This window comes from Cupressus sempervirens, chromosome 9 (assembly GCF_028749045.1).
Source record: "Cupressus sempervirens isolate cs-2001-9-10 chromosome 9, ASM2874904v1, whole genome shotgun sequence".
NCBI lineage: Eukaryota > Viridiplantae > Streptophyta > Pinopsida > Cupressales > Cupressaceae > Cupressus > Cupressus sempervirens.
Genome location: NC_143126.1, coordinates 635,374,539 through 635,392,247, shown reverse-complemented (window position 1 = coordinate 635,392,247; position 17,709 = coordinate 635,374,539). Strand labels below are relative to the sequence as shown.

General features: G+C 34.5%; 1 pseudogene; it reads right to left on the bottom strand.

Annotated features, from left to right (window-relative positions):
* LOC149540323 (glutamate--tRNA ligase, cytoplasmic-like) overlaps positions 1–17,709 on the bottom strand; it is a 100,130-nt pseudogene that overhangs the window by 39,729 nt on the left and 42,692 nt on the right.

The following is a 17,709-nucleotide window of genomic DNA, read 5'->3' as shown; positions in this document are numbered from 1 at the left end:
CTAACCAAAATTAATGACAATAAAAGACACAAAATTAAATTCGAATCAAAACATACTGGATCCAAAATGCAACACCAAGGGATTGAAGAACACTTAAGAGGGTACCCTAGACACTTCTTGAAAAGTTTAGGTCTTACCAAAAAGTTCTCCTTGTTTTCTCGGATAGGTTTTCGCAAATACTAGGCGATACTTTAAATTAGCACTGGGTGATACTTTCCAATATTGTGCGACATTTCTAAAGAAGCAAGGTGACACTTTTAGGGATAGGGTGATACTTCTCTCAAGGGTGTATGATACTTTTCAAGTATTGTACAACTCTTCTTCAATGGGGGTGTGATACTAGAAAGTATCGCATAAAAAAAGTCAAATAGATGTATGACACAATTAGGGAACACGAGATGGAATCCTAATAGGCATGCAACATAAAATTGTATTTCTCCATACTGACACATGGTCACCCAAGAAAAGGAAGAAAAAACTTAAGGAAAACAAAAAGGTTAAAATTGAGCTTAGAACCTCCACACTAGGGAGTATTGGATCCATAATTTGAGGCATGAACACTCTAAGACACTACTAAAAGATGTAAAGTACATCTAACCATCTAAACAAATGGTGAAGGGAAAGTACAAAAGGAAATATCATAGTGTACTAAAGAAACATCACAATAATAGAAACAACATTGCAATGTACAATACAATGAAAATAAGTATGAAGTTCCTCCCAACCATAATGGCATCATAAGGCCATCATGGACCCTAGTCATCACCCATGTGTAACATCCAAAGTTATCAACTAGATCATCGGTACTATCATAACAGGAAATCACTACTAAGACATGCTACAACATATGTATAAGGAAATATAACATGCTAAAAGTAAAGCATAAGATAATCCTATGAATATAGATAACATCATCTATCACCAGCTAATCATCAAAATAAGAAAATGTATGAATAGGTAACATCACCTAAACATGATAAACCAGTATCCCAATGAAAGCATAAATCACAAGAAAGCATACTCTAGAACCTAAAGCACTAAGTGAGAACATCAAGCAATGGTCACACTAGGACAAAAGAACATCTTTGTACACCAAACTCTAGCAATGGTATAGGTAGCTATGCCTCCCAACTATGTGGAACCTATAGGCCCACTCCCACCATGCTGATGGAGATAATGATCCAACCACAAACACACACAAAGAAAGCATTTATGGCTAACACACACGTCAGATAGTATGATGACTGAAACAAAGACATAGACAATGCATAAACTATAGGTCTTGGTCAAACACTCAATGGGCTACTAAGTAGGGCCTAACATCACAAAGAGTCACTTAGCATCGACAAGCTCAAGCTCAGATCATGCAGATTCAACTCCCTTAATGGAAGGTTCGAGCACAAAACATTTTTCATTATCTTAAGTTTTATTACAACCCAATGTTTTACTTAGTTATCACTTATATAAAGCTCCCTCTGCCAAACCATGGTGCCATGATCATCGGCTACAAGATAGAAGCCTTCTCAATATGCTACCCTACCCTACCCATGCTCATCCAATGATGAGTGCCCATAGTCATTCAAATTTCCAACCCAATCCCAATGATAATAACTTTTAGAAATATCACAGAAGATTGGGCCTCACAAGTCACCCAAACAATGTATGCACATATACTCATATGTGGTGCACCACCATCATGAAGATCATTAAACAAGGACTAGATAAAAACACAAAGCAGAAAGTCACTCAACCAAAAATAAAATTGGGATGACAAATGTGACACACATCCCAATGCAACAATAAAAGTGCAAAAATGGTCTTACTGACATCCAAATGGATCATCTAGGTCCATGGCTAAACTCATGCCAAGAAATCCTAAGAAAATAGGGAAACAAGAAAAATGAAGTAAAAACTCAAAAATTTGGAAAAATTTAAAATTAAAATCCATTTGGCCTTTGGGTACAAAAACCCTAAAAATCTAATAATAATTGAGTTCAAAACTATTGCAAAAACAACTAGTATAACAGTGCAAAACCCCAAACCCCCATCCCAAAAATTGGAAAAATGTTCATACCCAACCAACTAGGCAGAACTAACAAACAAAAATAGAGGGGAACACTAATTCTCAACCTCCTAACAAATGGCCACCAAAAATAGAACCTAAAATGGAGTAGAAATGATAAAATGGAAAGGTCCTACTTGACAGCAAAATGGGCAAAATCTAAAACCCGCATAATAAAATAAATAACCTACCAATACTACCAAAAATATGACAAAGCAAGGTCTCCTCAATCTGGATCCAATGAGACTGATCTTGTGAAAATCCCACACTCATAGCTCCTAGAACAAATAAAAATCAAATCCTTCAGAAGAGGATTTTAGAAAAGCTCTCAAAAATTCATATTTTCAAAAACTGAGAAGTGTAAAATAAAATCTCTTTTTTCATACTTATTCACTTTTTGAGTGAATAGTTGATTAGGGTAATTAGCCAATTAGACTAGTTAGACTCTGAATCAACCCAAATGAAAATGGGTTATTCCTCATAATGGGAATTCACCTAAGTTAAAGATGCTAGAAATTAAATTCAAGAAGATTTAAAGCCTAAAAACCAAAAATCATAGAAAATCACTATACAAATATGCTCACTGGTCTAATCACATAATGCAAATGAGTTTGGATTTAATAATCACCAAAAGGTTTTAATTTAAACAATTAAAATAAGGATACATTGAGCATACAAGGATGACATTGGTAAAATATGAATAGTTGAATCACTAACTCCACATGCCACTGCCAAGGATATAATTCTTACACACTAAAACACATGATCAAGTACAATTGCATAATAATATTGAAGCCAAAGTAAAATGCATTAAATAACTAATTAATCCACTTAGATCACTCACATTCGCATAAAGAAAAAAAGGGACAAGAATGACATAAATCACCATAGCATAAAATCCATCACATAACATAATTAGGAAGTATGTGCAAATACTAGATAATCAGATATCATCATAGATCTATTGTCATCTCAAAATAGCATCAATATGCAAATATGATAAACTAAATAGCATAGAAGTAAAGCATCTATGGTACTGAATCAAGGTATAACATTCAATCCTTAGGCCATCGCAAGTACATATAATAAGAGTATCAAGTCTCTCTCAAATTAAAATATACAAGGTATAGAGTGCAAACACAAGAGATACTACATCCTCTCTCACTAGCATAGGTTTACTCCTGGAAGCTAGCAAAGAAATAGGGGTAAAATCCCATCAATCATGTAGCATCCTCCCAACTCATAGAGGTCTCATTACTCGATTCCCATTGGACCCTTACCTACTCTATGTCCTAACCTCATAAGGTTAGCCTCCATTGCTATAGGATATGAATGGGCTCCAATGTAAGCTGCATGTCTACTATCTACAAAGCATCCCAATCAAGAACGTGGGTCATGTCTAGAATATACTACCTCAAAATAGAAACATGAAAAACATCATGGATGTGCAATAGGCTAGGTGGTAATGCCAATCGATAAGCAACAGGACCAATCCTCTCAAGGATCTTAAAAGGTCCAAAAAAATGTGGTGCCAACTTAGAGCCTTTCCAATAATGGATGGGGCTATTCCTTGGATGCACTCACAAAAATACCCTATCACCAATAGAAAAGTGACAATCTAACCTATGGGCATCTACATACTCCTTCTACCTATCCTGAGTAGTAACCAAATGCTACCTAATGTGAACAACTTGCTACTCAATATCCTGGAGCATCTCTGGACCCAAAAGAACTTGGTCCTCTAAGTGATCTCAACTCAAAGGGGTATGACATGGTCTACCACACAAGGCCTAAAAAGGTGACATGCCAAGAGAACTACGATACTAGTTGTTTTATGTAAACTCAACAAGGTACAAATAGTCCTCCCACTTCACCTACTTGTCCATAACATACATTCAAAACATATCATCTATAACTTGATTCACTCCCTTAGTCTGACCATTGGTCTCTAGGTAATAGGATAAATTAAAATTGAGCTACATGCCCAAAGCATGCTAGAGAGACATCTATAGTGTAGAAGTAAACACTAGATCTCTATCCAAAATGATCTGATAAGGGATCTAATGCAAACGTACAATATCCTTCAAGAAAACATGCAGTATAGAAGAAGTTGTGTAGGATGCTCTCATGGGTAAAAAATGTGCTACTTTGTACAATTTGTCCAATGTCAACATGATACAATCATATCTTTGTGATGACATAGACAACCTTATATAGGCAACCTTGTGATAAAATCAATGGATATCATATCAAAATTCCACTCTAGAATGGTATGCGGCTGCAAAAGACCTGTCAGATGCTGATGCTCTACCTTCACTCTCTAGCACTTGAGACATCCAGCAACAAAGTCAACAACATCACATCTCATCCCTATCCAAAAATATAGCTATTTGAGATTAGCATGCATCTTCTTAACACTTGATGTGTATGATGTGCTTCCAACAAAACCAAGGTACAAAGATCACCTCACACAGGCACATAGATACACCTTGAATGTCATAATAGCCCATCGGACTCAATAAAATAACCTAAAAAATCTCCCTTCAAGGGTACGCCTAGACGCGATCTCTGCCCTCACCTCTCGATACCAAGTGTCACTAAGAAAAGCCTCCAAGATACAACCTCACAAATCCACTCCCAATGACATCATTGATACCTCATGTCACCTCCTACTCAAAGCATCTACAATGAAATTCTCCTTCCCTTTAATGTAATGAACATCAAAGTCATACTCACATAAGAATTGCATCCAATGACATTGTCATGCATTCAGGTTTGGCTGAGTAATGATGCATTGCAAGCTCCTATGATCACTATGTGACTCAAACTTGTGTCCCAAAAGAAAATGCCTCCAATGGACAAGGACATGCACTATAGTTGTGAGCTCTAAATCATGAGTGGGGTAGTTAAGTTCATGGTCCTTGAGTTTCGTAGACTCATACACAATTATGTGACCATCCTGCATCAATACTGCACCCACGCCTTCCAAAGAAGCATCTATGCAAACCATGAAATCACCTAAAGGATTAGGCACTACAAGGATTGGTGCACTAGTCAAATTCCATCACCAGTGATGATGTGTCCTAAATACTTCACATCTGGCTGGAAGAGACCACATTTACTCAAGTTTCTATATAACTGATGGTCTCTCAAGTAGTGCAATACTTGACAAAAGTGGACTTCATGCTCCTCTATAGTATTGGAATAGATCAACTTGTCATCCAAGAGTACAATGACACAATGATCAAGGTAAGTGAAAAATACACCATTCATCAAACTCATAAACAATGATGGTGCATTGGTTAACCCAAAGGGTACAACCATGAATTCACAATGCCCATACCATGTATGAAAAGATGGTTGATGAACATTAGCCTCTTGGATACAAAGCTGATGGTATCCCGACTTAAGATCAATCTTTGAGAACACTTGTACTCCCTTCACTTGATCAAACAAGTCATCTATCCTTAGAAAAAGATAAGGGTTCTTTACTGTCACCTTATTCAACTGTCGATAGTCGATGCATAACCATAAAGAACCATCCTCCTCCTTCACAAATATGATTGGTACACCCCATAGGGATACACTAGGATGAATATGTCCCTTGGCCAATGATTCCTCCAACTACAATCTGATCTCACTCAACTCTTGTGTAGTCATGGTAAGGGGCTTGTGAAATTGGCTCTACTCCTAGTACAAGATCATTTTGAAAATTAATGTCATGTTGTAGTGGTATACCTAGAATCTCCTCAAAAAACATAGCTACATACTCATGAAGGAGTGGGTGATCATCAGGTGTCACCATATCCTTGAGATCATTGATAGACACAAAAATAATTGACAACCCTTCCACACACTCTACTTCAGCTGATTAAGATCAATCAAAGTGAGGCGAGTCTCAGGACTCCCAAAAGTTTCACCTACCCACATGTGTCATCAATAAATTGAACCATCTTATAATAGCAATTGATATTCACCTGATGGGTGGCTAACCAATTCATGCCCAACACAATGTCATATGACCCTAGAGGTAGAATGCATAGATCCACTGTGGTGGTGAAGGTACCCAAATTCAAAACCCAACTCCTAACCAATGAGTCAACAACCACCTTGGAGCATGTGGCTAACTCAACCTACCACCTATCGACTTGACACATTACCACTAGTCCATATTACTGAATAAGAGATGGTGAAGTGAAAGAATAAGAAGCACCAAAGTCAAACAAGACTAAAGTTGAAGTACCATGCAACATACCTATAGCCTCAACAATTGTACCTTGATGATCTACTTGATGGTTTTCAACTGTCGCAAAGACTCTATGATTCCTACCCACATCTCCTACAGTAGGTTTAGATCTCATTTCACCCTTACTAGATCTTGAAGATGGTTTGATGGAGTAATCAAAAGATTTATGGCTAGATTGGCCACAAGAATAATTGTTTCCTACAAAGTTGGAACCTATTCCATGACTAGCTTGGGTAGCACTGGGATAAGGTGCACTACCCCTGCTAGAATTTTTTTGAGCACTCTAAAGAGCACAATCCTTTTGAGATTTCTATTATTAGTTCTAATTATCTCCTTTCTTTTTAGAGGTACCAAAATATTGTCCACTCTTTCTCCAAAACCTCTTCTTACCCTTACTATTATAACCACCCTGAGAGGGTTTTGACTGGGCTTGACACTTTTCTGATGGCTAGGTAAACTATGTATCCAGCCTTGAATTTCTTGCACTTTGGTTCTAAGAACCAGGTCTACCACTAAAACCTATAGCTAGATTCTCCTTTGTAATATGTGCCTTCTCAACGGTGAGAATAAGAGTCCTAGGCTAATGCATGCAAACTTCTCCAATGAGAGCATCCTTAAGGCCATAGATAAAATGATGAGCTAAGAGTAAATACTACCAAAGCTCAAAGAATTAGATTTTGTACTAATCCATAGTCATATTTCCTTATTGGATTGAATGGAATTGCATGGGCCTCTCTAAATTGAGGAGATAGGAATCTCTCTCAGAACCTCTTCTTAAAGATCTCCTAGGTGAGATCTGCAACACTAATTTGGAGCTTTTGACTCTCAATATTCCACCATATGAATGCATATTCCCTCAACTATATGATTTCACAATGTGCCCTCATATTGGTTGCATATGGATACATGGTGAAGTAGTGCTCCATGTCCAATAATCAATTTTCTTGCTTGAGGCCACTTCCCTTACCATCAAATAATGGCAGTTTAGATATATGGAGAGACTTCATGATATCCAACCTAATGGAATCTTCATTATTGTGATGCTTGCCACCCCAAAAGTGTCCTTTGCCACCTGGTAGAGTAAGAACATTTACATTCACATTCCTCCTCTCTATGCTCTAAATAATGGGAATCTCCATGATGAGATTGTTCTTCCTAATTATGATCCTGTTGATGCTCCTCAACATGAGGGCCCAACCAAGAAAGAATCTCCTAGAGCACTAGAAACAATACCGCCACACCATTTTGATTAGCATTATTACCCTATTCTCCCTCTCCTTCCTGATGTCCTTCTTCTTGGTGTTCATCTCCACAATTACCACTATAGGTACCACCATGACCACCAAGTCTACATATAGGAGGCATCTCTTTGGAAACAACAAGACAATGTTAGAACACTTAGATCACAAGCATAAGAGTCAAGACCATGAACTAACAAGATATCAAAATAGAAACCATAATATAATAATATGCAAAGAAAAATAAAATCATAGTGGAAGCATAATACAAAGATCCCAATGTTGTGACATGGGCTCTAATACCAGATGTAATGCCCTACCTAGAGGTCCTTGGAAACAAGGATAAATGAGTCAAGATTATTTTTTCAAATATGAATGTACACAAAAAAAACATACAAGGATCACAAAGATCACAATGGAAGACTACCCAAACATACTGACACCAACAGATCTCCAAGTGCCTCTACTAACCAAAATGACTAACAATGAAAGATATAAAACTAAATTCGAATCAAAACATACTGAATAAAAAATGTGAGACCAAGGGATTGAAAAAACTTAAGAGGGTACCCTAAATGCTTCTCAAAAACTTTGGGTCTTATCGAAAAGTTCCCACTATCTGCCTAGACAGGTTTTCACAAATACTGGGTGATACTTTGAATTAGCACTAGGCAATACTTTTTAGTATCACATGACATTTCTAAAGAAGCAAGGTGAAACTTTTAGGGATAGGGTGATACCTCTCTCAAGGGTCTGAAATACTTTTCAAGTATCGTACAACACTTCTTCAAAGGGGTTGTGATACTAGAAAGTATCACATGATAAAATTCGAAGAGGCACACGACACAATTAGGGAACACAAGACTAAATCCTAATGGCATGTGACATAAAATTATATCACTCCATGTTGACACATGGTCACCCAAGAAAAGTAATAAAACACTCAAGGGTAACAAAAAGGTTAAAAATGAGTTCAGAACCTCCACACTGGGGAGTAGCAAATCCATATTTTGAGGTGTGAACACTTGAACACACTACTAAAAGACATAAACTACATCTAACTATCTAAACAAGTAGTGAAGGGAAAGTAGAGAACGACATCATAGTGTACTAAAGCAACATCACAATAATTAAAATAACATCACAATGTATAGTACAACAAAAATAATTATGTGGTTCCTCCCAACCATAATGACATCATAAGGCTATGATGGACCCTGGCCATCCCCCATGCATAACACCCCAAGCTACTGACCAGATCATCAGTACTATCATAAAAGGATGTCACTACTAAAACATGCTACAACATATGTGTAAGGAAATCTAACATGCTAAAACTAAAGCATAAGATAATCCTATAAATATATAGATAACATCATCTATCACCTACTAATCATCAAAATAAAGAAATGCATCAATAAGTAACATCACCTAAACATGATATACAAGCATTCCAATGAAAGCATAAATCACAAGAAAGCATACTTTGGATCCCAAAGCACCAAGTGAAAGTATCCAGCAACAGTTGCACTAGGACAAAAGATTGTCTCTATACATCAGTCCCTAGTAGTAGTGTAGGTATCTAAGCCTCCCAACCATGTCAGTAGTACATTTGACCCCATTTTTATACCAAATTTTTTGACCATCTATTAAAATGGGGTCAAATTGGTCAGAATAGGAAAGGAAAAATGTGTTTTTTTTTAAATCCATGCCCGTGTTGGTCAAAATTTTGCCCAACACTAACAGTTGGTTGAAATTTTGACCAACATAGGCTTCATATTATTTTGAAAATGTAAAATTTCGTGCCCTATTTCATTGTTATGTACACTCTAGATTGTTATGCCAAACACGAGCTTCATATCTGGTCTGTCGAATGCTTAATCTCAAGGCAATAGTTGGAAAGTTGGGCACGTCAGAGATCAGAGGATTGATCGCACAAATTAAGAATGACTTGAACAATATTGATAACACTACTATGAGTATCTAACTATGCCTTTTCTTTTAATATTTTTCCTACAATCACAACCATGTTTGAATGTCTTTGGTAACTTGAGTAGAATCCATCTAGACAACAAGATGCTGCTTCAAATAGAGAGACTTATTCAGAGTTGTGTCGTGACTTAATAAAAGAGCTATGGCAAAACAATGATCAAAAATATGTTTTGTGGATACCTTCCCATCTTACAATCTATGAAATGTAACATATATATATATATATATATATATATATATATATATATATATATATATTTCTAAATTATTTTGTATGTGCATTTTTAGCATTGAAGTTTCGCATCATATTTTAAGATTCAATAGAAATTTCAAATCATACTCATGATTCATGTTCAAATTTAATGAGAATGAGAACTTATCATGAAGTATTGATTCCAACCATCAATTTTTTAATTATGTCTTGATGTTTTTAATTGACCAGAATAGGGGTTTTTTCTTAATGACTGAACACTTGAATTGATCTCTTGTGTAGGAAAGTCTTGAAACAAAGTGGGTATAGGTTTGGGTATTCTTGGGGGCTTCTTGTTGATGTTATTGCTATGCCTATTTTCATTCAGAAGAAGATTCAAGTCTGTGGCATTAAGGAAAGGTACTTTTGAGGCGATTATTTTTTGGTAAATTGTTCTTTCAAATGTCAATGAAAATTCTAGCTAATTGATTATATAAGAGCTACTCACTCAGAAATGAAATAAGGGGGAAAAATTTCCATTTATTTTTTCTTGTAAAATAAAATCTTATCTATACAAAATGTGTAATATTTTTCCCATGCATCAGTTAGTAGAGAATCTTGATACAGAGGTGTACTCTACTATTGGGAAGGAGCATGGAATTTTCCTAAACTTGGAAAATATAAAGGCTGCAACTAGAAATTTTCATGATGATAACAAGCTTGGAAAAGGGGGATTCGACTCTGTTTACAATGTAACATAACTCTAACTGACCACATTAAATATGCTATTAAATTGAACAAGGTTATTTCTTCGTTCTCCACTGAACAACAATCTGCAGACTATTTCATAGAGAATGAAAGGGTGGGAATATGTCCTGAAGTCACACAAAGCATGCATTTTAGTTTTGCATTTCAGGACTTTCATATATTATTAGAATACACTCTTGTACAATTGCTTGAATTATAAATTCTCAAATGTTCACCAGTATATGTTCTGTGAATACCTTCCCATACAAAATAATTCAGAACATTGATAGTTATGAGAGCTCCCCTACTAGTGTCTATGTGACATAGAGCCAAATTGGATATCTTTATTCGAATAGATTGTTGAAAGCTATATCAATAGCTTGCAATGAGAGTCGTATTTGGACATTAATGTAAAATACCAACACAATGTACAAAAACATACGTAAATTCATCCATTATTGACCATAAAGGTTTTGAGTCAGTGAAAAATATACCTTCTTTTTAGTAATCAAATGGTCAACTTCAACAAGTGATAAGTTGACAAGCTCTAAAATCTTTGGTAGCCAAGTGAGCTTTAGCATTATTGTTTTGACTAATCCTTCAAGATGGAGCATGCCATGAAGCCATACAATAACACCCTTTGAGTCCTTCCCAATATTTTTTATTATGGCATTGCTTGAATCCATCAGTGTTACCTCTTCACCTTCTGAGACAAGAGTAGCATCAGCACTCTCCAACCAAATGTGTTTTGTGTAAGTAGTTGCTTTCTTGCCAGAACCTTCATACTTTTTATGCCTAGCCAAAATTCTAACAAAAGGTTGTTCAGGCCCATTTGTTAAGCATAGAAGAACATGATTTTGAAAAAGAGCAGTGTGTCTAGGATAGACAGGGTCAATGATTTTTTTATTCATTGTCCAAAGTCTGTCCCACTCCATTAGATTTAGATTTTTAGATTTTTTGATGCTCCTTGAAACAAAAGTGCCAAAGAAAACTTAGATTTATAATTTTAATTGGTATAGGTTATAAGAATTTTTATGGAAACTATAGAAAATTAAGTGAAAATAAAGGTGTTCCAAAGAAAAAGTCCAACATTTAAACTTTTCATAGAATAAATTGCTTTAAGACCTCTACTGTCAATCCCCTTTGCAATGTCCCTTGCACCGTTGGGAAGTGAGGATCATCCCAACACTCCACTTTTTCATTATCTATAAACCATTGTAGTTTTCACTTGCTCAAGAGAGTATAAACAAAATTCAAACGACTAAAATCACACACATGTACTTTTCACAAACCCATGTCTTCTAAGACCCTATAATATTGTTCATTATGATCATTGTACTCACTTGACCGGAGAGCATGTGTCACACCTTCAATGCTATCCACATATGGTCATGCAAAATCATATGTTGGATATATCATGTATTTAGAACTAACATGGTGATGGGGGACAGGATTGCATCTATAATAAATAGGATCTCGCAATGTTTTGTTAACATCTTGCATATCTAGCTTACCTCTTAGATAACATTGCATCCCCCTCTCAGTAGCAACAATAATTTCTTTCCATAGACACATATTTTTCTCCATAGAGTTATTCCTATTGATGGACTCAATTCCATCCATTTTCTCTTTCTACATCTACTCTCAAGGTGTGTCATCCACATATGCCTTCCCCTCAGATATCAAATTCTCATCCATTTCTACTAACTACAGAAAATAATCTAAAGTGTATGTAGGTCCTTCTCCTTTAATGCCTAGTGTATCAAGGTCATTCAATATGTTCTCTACAAACTAGTTGCTTTCTTTAGCAGGGTTTGTGTCATCAAAGTGTCTAATCAAGTGCCTTTTATACCTTTGAGCAAAGTATTGGTTTTAAAAACTAGCTTTGGCATGTCCAATATGAAGATATCCACTCGACTCAGGAGGAAATCGAGTACAAACTTTCCCAATATCTGCATCTGGTAGATCAATGTCAAAAGAACCTTCTTCCTTTTCTTTCTCATTACTTTCACTTTTGATACCATTAGGCTCACTTTCTTTCAGAATTACTAGCTTTGTCTTACCAATTCCTCTTCTACCAACATATTTATTAGCTACTTGACCAAGTACTAGAGACTCTGACAATATTGAGTTAAACCCTCTAGCTAAACTTTGATATTTCTTTGATTTGTGGATACCTTCCCATCTTTTTCACCTCCTATTTGATGATTTCTTTTGTATATGTGTGTGAAGGGATAAGGAAGTTGAGCCTTTCTTATCTATTATTTACTAATTTAGTTTAATAAATATTTAATATTGGTATTTTGTAATGACCAGGACATGCACGTATTGCAAGGATGACACCGATAGTTAGCTATGTTGTGTGGTATATATATTTCTCAACTTAGATATGTTGTGTGCTATGTATCCTTCAAAAATGGAGTGAAGTTTGGAGTTTTGTTTGTTGCTTTTCTTTCATTCAATTATTTTAATTATAGATGATGCAAAAGTAAATTAAATATGTATGGGTACAAGTTGCAATTTACACCTATAAATTTATGTGTAATGTCCTCACAATAAATATTGCTTGCACATAATGTACAACACACTTGTTCTCATTTGAATTTATCACTCTGTATTATATAGTATGTCTTCAAACATTTGTAACTCGTAAGGTTGAAAATCTATTTTGTGCCAAGAAAAATACAAAAGCTAAATTTGAATATTTATGGATGCAATTTGCAATTTACGCTGGCAATGTCCTTTCAATATATATTTCTTACACAATATTTATAGTAGACTTTCTACTTCAGTTGAATTTGTCACTCTATCTTGTATGGTAGAGTCTTAAAAAATGTGTGACATGAGTAGGAATATTATGTTGTGCTTAGATTATTTGTAATCACCAAATGTTTTGGTTCCCCATGCAACACTCTTACATAGCATGGAACCACCACAAAAACTTCAATTTTTCCAAGTCTAGATTCTCAAGATTTTGCAATACTCCCAATATCTTTAGAAAAATGAATAGGCCACTACTGGGCCATTCTTGATCAGTCAACTGATTATAGTATCTTTAGGAAAAATGACTAGACTACTATAGGGGCCATTCTTAATCGATCAACTAATTATAGTATGTTTAGGAAAAATGAGTAGGCCGCTACAAGAGCCATTCTTAATCGGTCCACTTCAGCAATGGTCCTAGGTAAGCATGTCCTCTTAATGAAGAGTGAATTACATATGGAAAAAGTTAATCTAGATAAAAGTTGATGTTCTTGGTTTATATCTATTTTGTGATTTTCTATTTTTGAGATGATATAAAATTCTAGTTTTAGGTCAAGAATAATATGCCCAACAAATGATATTACTAAAACATATGATAATCTAGCTGGAAAGTTTTTTAACATTTTCTTGATTGAGAAGCAAAGAGATGATGCATTCCTGGATCTGATATTTTGAAAGTGATTTTTTTCCTTTTGCCTATTTTCTTGATTATGTGCATGTGCAATGCTTCACATGCATCAACTATTTAAAAGCTACATGTTTAAGCCTTTTGGAGAAAAAAATCTTCAGTATAGTTTTGAGAACTAGAGTTTACAAGTTTAGTACATATACTTTTAAAATTTTTAATGAAATTGGAAATGCTCGTCTTATTGCCCCTTTTTTTAAGGAATTTTCTTAAAAAAAGAAGTTGTCTTCTTGTACTTTTATGATATACTTGAGCTCATAAATATTTAATGTTTATGGAAGCCAATCACTTTGATCAGCAACTACCTATTTCAATGCCTTCGCATATTGTTGTTAGATATCATAGCATTTTCCAGGGAGCTTTCCAAAATGTACATCATACAACTAGGGAATCTGCATTCCTATTGCAGATATAGTGACAATTATACTTCCAACATGGCATCGCTAGCATAGATGTTTTTCCTTATTGAACTCATATTTTCATGCAAACTCTCTTCTTCTATCTTAGGATTGCTAGTTTAAACTTCAATTCTTCTCTGATATTGACTTTGAACAATATATTGTGGTGCTTGGCTAGAACTAGCCAACACTCTAATTTTCAGGTGTCACATTCATTTCTTGTTGATGGTATATTTCCTAATAGGGAAGGCTGCATTTCTTAGCTAATTTATTTTTAGTGTTCTATTTTGTCAGCTTACCTCTGTTAAAGTATAACCATATTGTATAATGATCAATTAATGTGGAGGCTTAGAGTTCTCAACTTACCACTATTAGAATATAATTATATTATTTAATGATCAATTAATGTGCAACTTAGAGTTTAATAAAGTCTTTTGGAGTTTAGATTATTCTAAAATAAGTCTTTATGTTCTATTTACTTTTTAACTCTATTTAAGTCTATATAAGAAAGTTTTTATTTCTTAGTTTATCAATTGAATATCTTGATAATTTTTTATTTTTTGTTTTCTTAATCTAGTATCGAAGCTTAAGTTGTGCTTCAGGATCTGAGAAAGCAAACCATTGTAGGGATTACATTTGATTTTGATGTGTTGTCAAATTGGATGTGAAGACAAGTGAAGATTCTAGATCCAAAAGAGTTTATATGCAATTTTATGAACTCTTTAAGGGTAGGAAAATTGCGAGATTTTTAAATATGTTGTGGTGCCAGTATTTGTGAATTTGTGTGACAATTTTTGTAGTAATTGCAGATTTTTAAATAGCTAAAAGTTGTGCCTAGGTTTTCATTAATTTTTCCCAGGATATTTGAAAAAAAATTAGGGGTGTTCCTTTAGTGGCTAGGGTTGGTGATATAGTTTTTGATGATTATTAGTTTGCTAACCAGAATTTGACCAATTTTGTTTAGGAATCCCTTTTTTTTTTATTTTGCAACAAATCTCATATTTGCAAATTTAGGATTTTACACAATTATCTAGGGTTTAAAGTGTGTATAAATTTCCTACACAAGGTGGTTCTACATATTTGAATTCCTACTTAAGAATAATTCTTCACTGTAATGCATTTGAAATTGAATGAACTCATATGATATCTATCTTTATCATAGTAGTGGATCGAGTTAACATGACTGTATCTTAATGTCATGCTTTCAATTGTTTTTGTAATTCTTCTGTTGCTATGGCTATTTTTTAAGTCTAGGTTGTGTTAAGCCATTAGCTGATAGAGGAAAGTTGGTATTCTAGAATCCAAATGATGTCTTCATGTCCACCCCATAATTAGTATTATTTGAAGTTGGACTATCCTGATATACATTTATGAAAGAAGTACCAATATTTTGTCATCCTTTTTTAGTTTAAATTTTTTGGGTTTCAATGACATCAGTTTTTTAATTTTTTTTGCTCGTATATCTATTCATGTACACTTGGCATGCCAAAAAAAATGTGCTTTAGTACCATTCAATTGATGGATCAAGGGTTTGTGCGATTTGCCTGAAAACAAGATACACAATTTTGGTGATCATGTGGTTCTTTTGTAGGATTTAGTTAACTTGCAAGATAGCTCACATAGTGTGAAGTAATTTCCTCAATGTATTTTCATATGTGAGGATATATCTTTTATTATTCTCAGAATTTAGAATATCTAAAGGAATTTTGTAAGACTGAAGTGCAGCAATGCTTGTGATCTGATTAGAAACAATGGAGTTATGAAATTTAGTAGGGAAGCATAAGTGAAATTTTCTTGTTCCATGCTGCCCATCCATTATTGTGGTTTATTTATTATTTTGAAGTTCTTTCTCATCATTTTAGGGAATTTTCAATAATGAACTTGGCAGGAGGATAGAGAAGATTAATCCAGAAGCCAATTGATTATTTGTGGTATGAGAGGACTTCATTATTTTTATGATTTTGCTTTCATTTCATGTTTTCATTGAGGGGATCACTTTGAATTGATGGTTGTACTTATAAATGACTACTATATAAGTTTGGCTTCAATCCTTTCATCTGCTAGATGGTTATTTATTTTCTAGTTTTATAAGTTAGCTTCTATATTTAGGTCTTACTATCCTTTAAAATAAAATGAGTTATTTTCCTTCTAACATGATTTTCTCTCTTATTACTATTAGTGGTAATATTTTGTAGGAAAATCACCAAGCATGAGGAACCTACATAGTAGTTGGTCACAATAGATCTTGATAAACTAGCTAAATGTAATAATGTAAATAATAATGTGTTGCAAGAAACATCAAATGAAAAATCAACTAAACATGAAAAATTGTTGGCTTTGGAGGGAGAGTAGAGCCCACAGAATAATGTAGTTGAAGGTTACAATGGAGAGAAATTGAAAACAAATGTGAAGGAAGTGAATCATGATGGTGGCTCTAAACCTTCATCACATACTACTCTTCAAATAAGCTTCACCCTTCCCACTTCATGTTATGCAACAATGGCTATCTGTAAACTACTGAAAACATCAACCTCGGTATGTATTAGTAAAGTTATCATCCAGTGATATGTTATTGCTTTAATTTGGGAGATTTGTGTGCATAATGTTGATTTGGATGTCATTGGTTTCTATAATTCACTAGTTGTCATGCTTTTTTTGCATTAATATGGGATTTTTTTATGGTAGACGACTTTTCCCAAGACCTTCAATGACTGAGTGGTTGATTGATATTTCAAACTAGTACCATTTTCTGTGGATATCAAGAGAAGAGCATTTGCAAACTATTATGCTAGTGCAAATGTCTACAAGACATTATTTAGATAAATTGGAACATTTGTTAACATTATTCGTATAAGTGAAGCATGGACCTGGATTGTTAGTTGCCACTCATGATTAGCATCTATGAAGAGAAAATAGTTAGGGGCAATTCTTTTTGGGGACTACCTCTCATCTTTGAGTTGGTTATATACTCTCATTTTACTTGTACTTGTCAACATAAAATGGTGTTGCAAGGAAAATATGTTCCAAATTCTAGCTTTTGGGCATGTCATTTACTTGACAATCTACAATACAATTTGGGCATTATATTAGGACTCCCTTTGAACAATTACCTCTTGCACAAAGGATTCTTAGTACTATATGTTGAGTAGATTATCAATTTAATTGAAATATGATGCTTGTTACTTGCTTATAGGTAGCCCAGGTTTGTGTTGAATTTAGATGCAACATTTTTTTAAATTACATTAATTTCCACATGTTCATTTTTTGGCTGATCAAAATTATTTTACAATAACCAAAGTATTTTACTAAGCATGCACAACATAACCATTAAAGATCCTTAAGAAAGTTTTTGTTAGGCAAAATTGTCACGAGCTTGGAGTTTGGATCT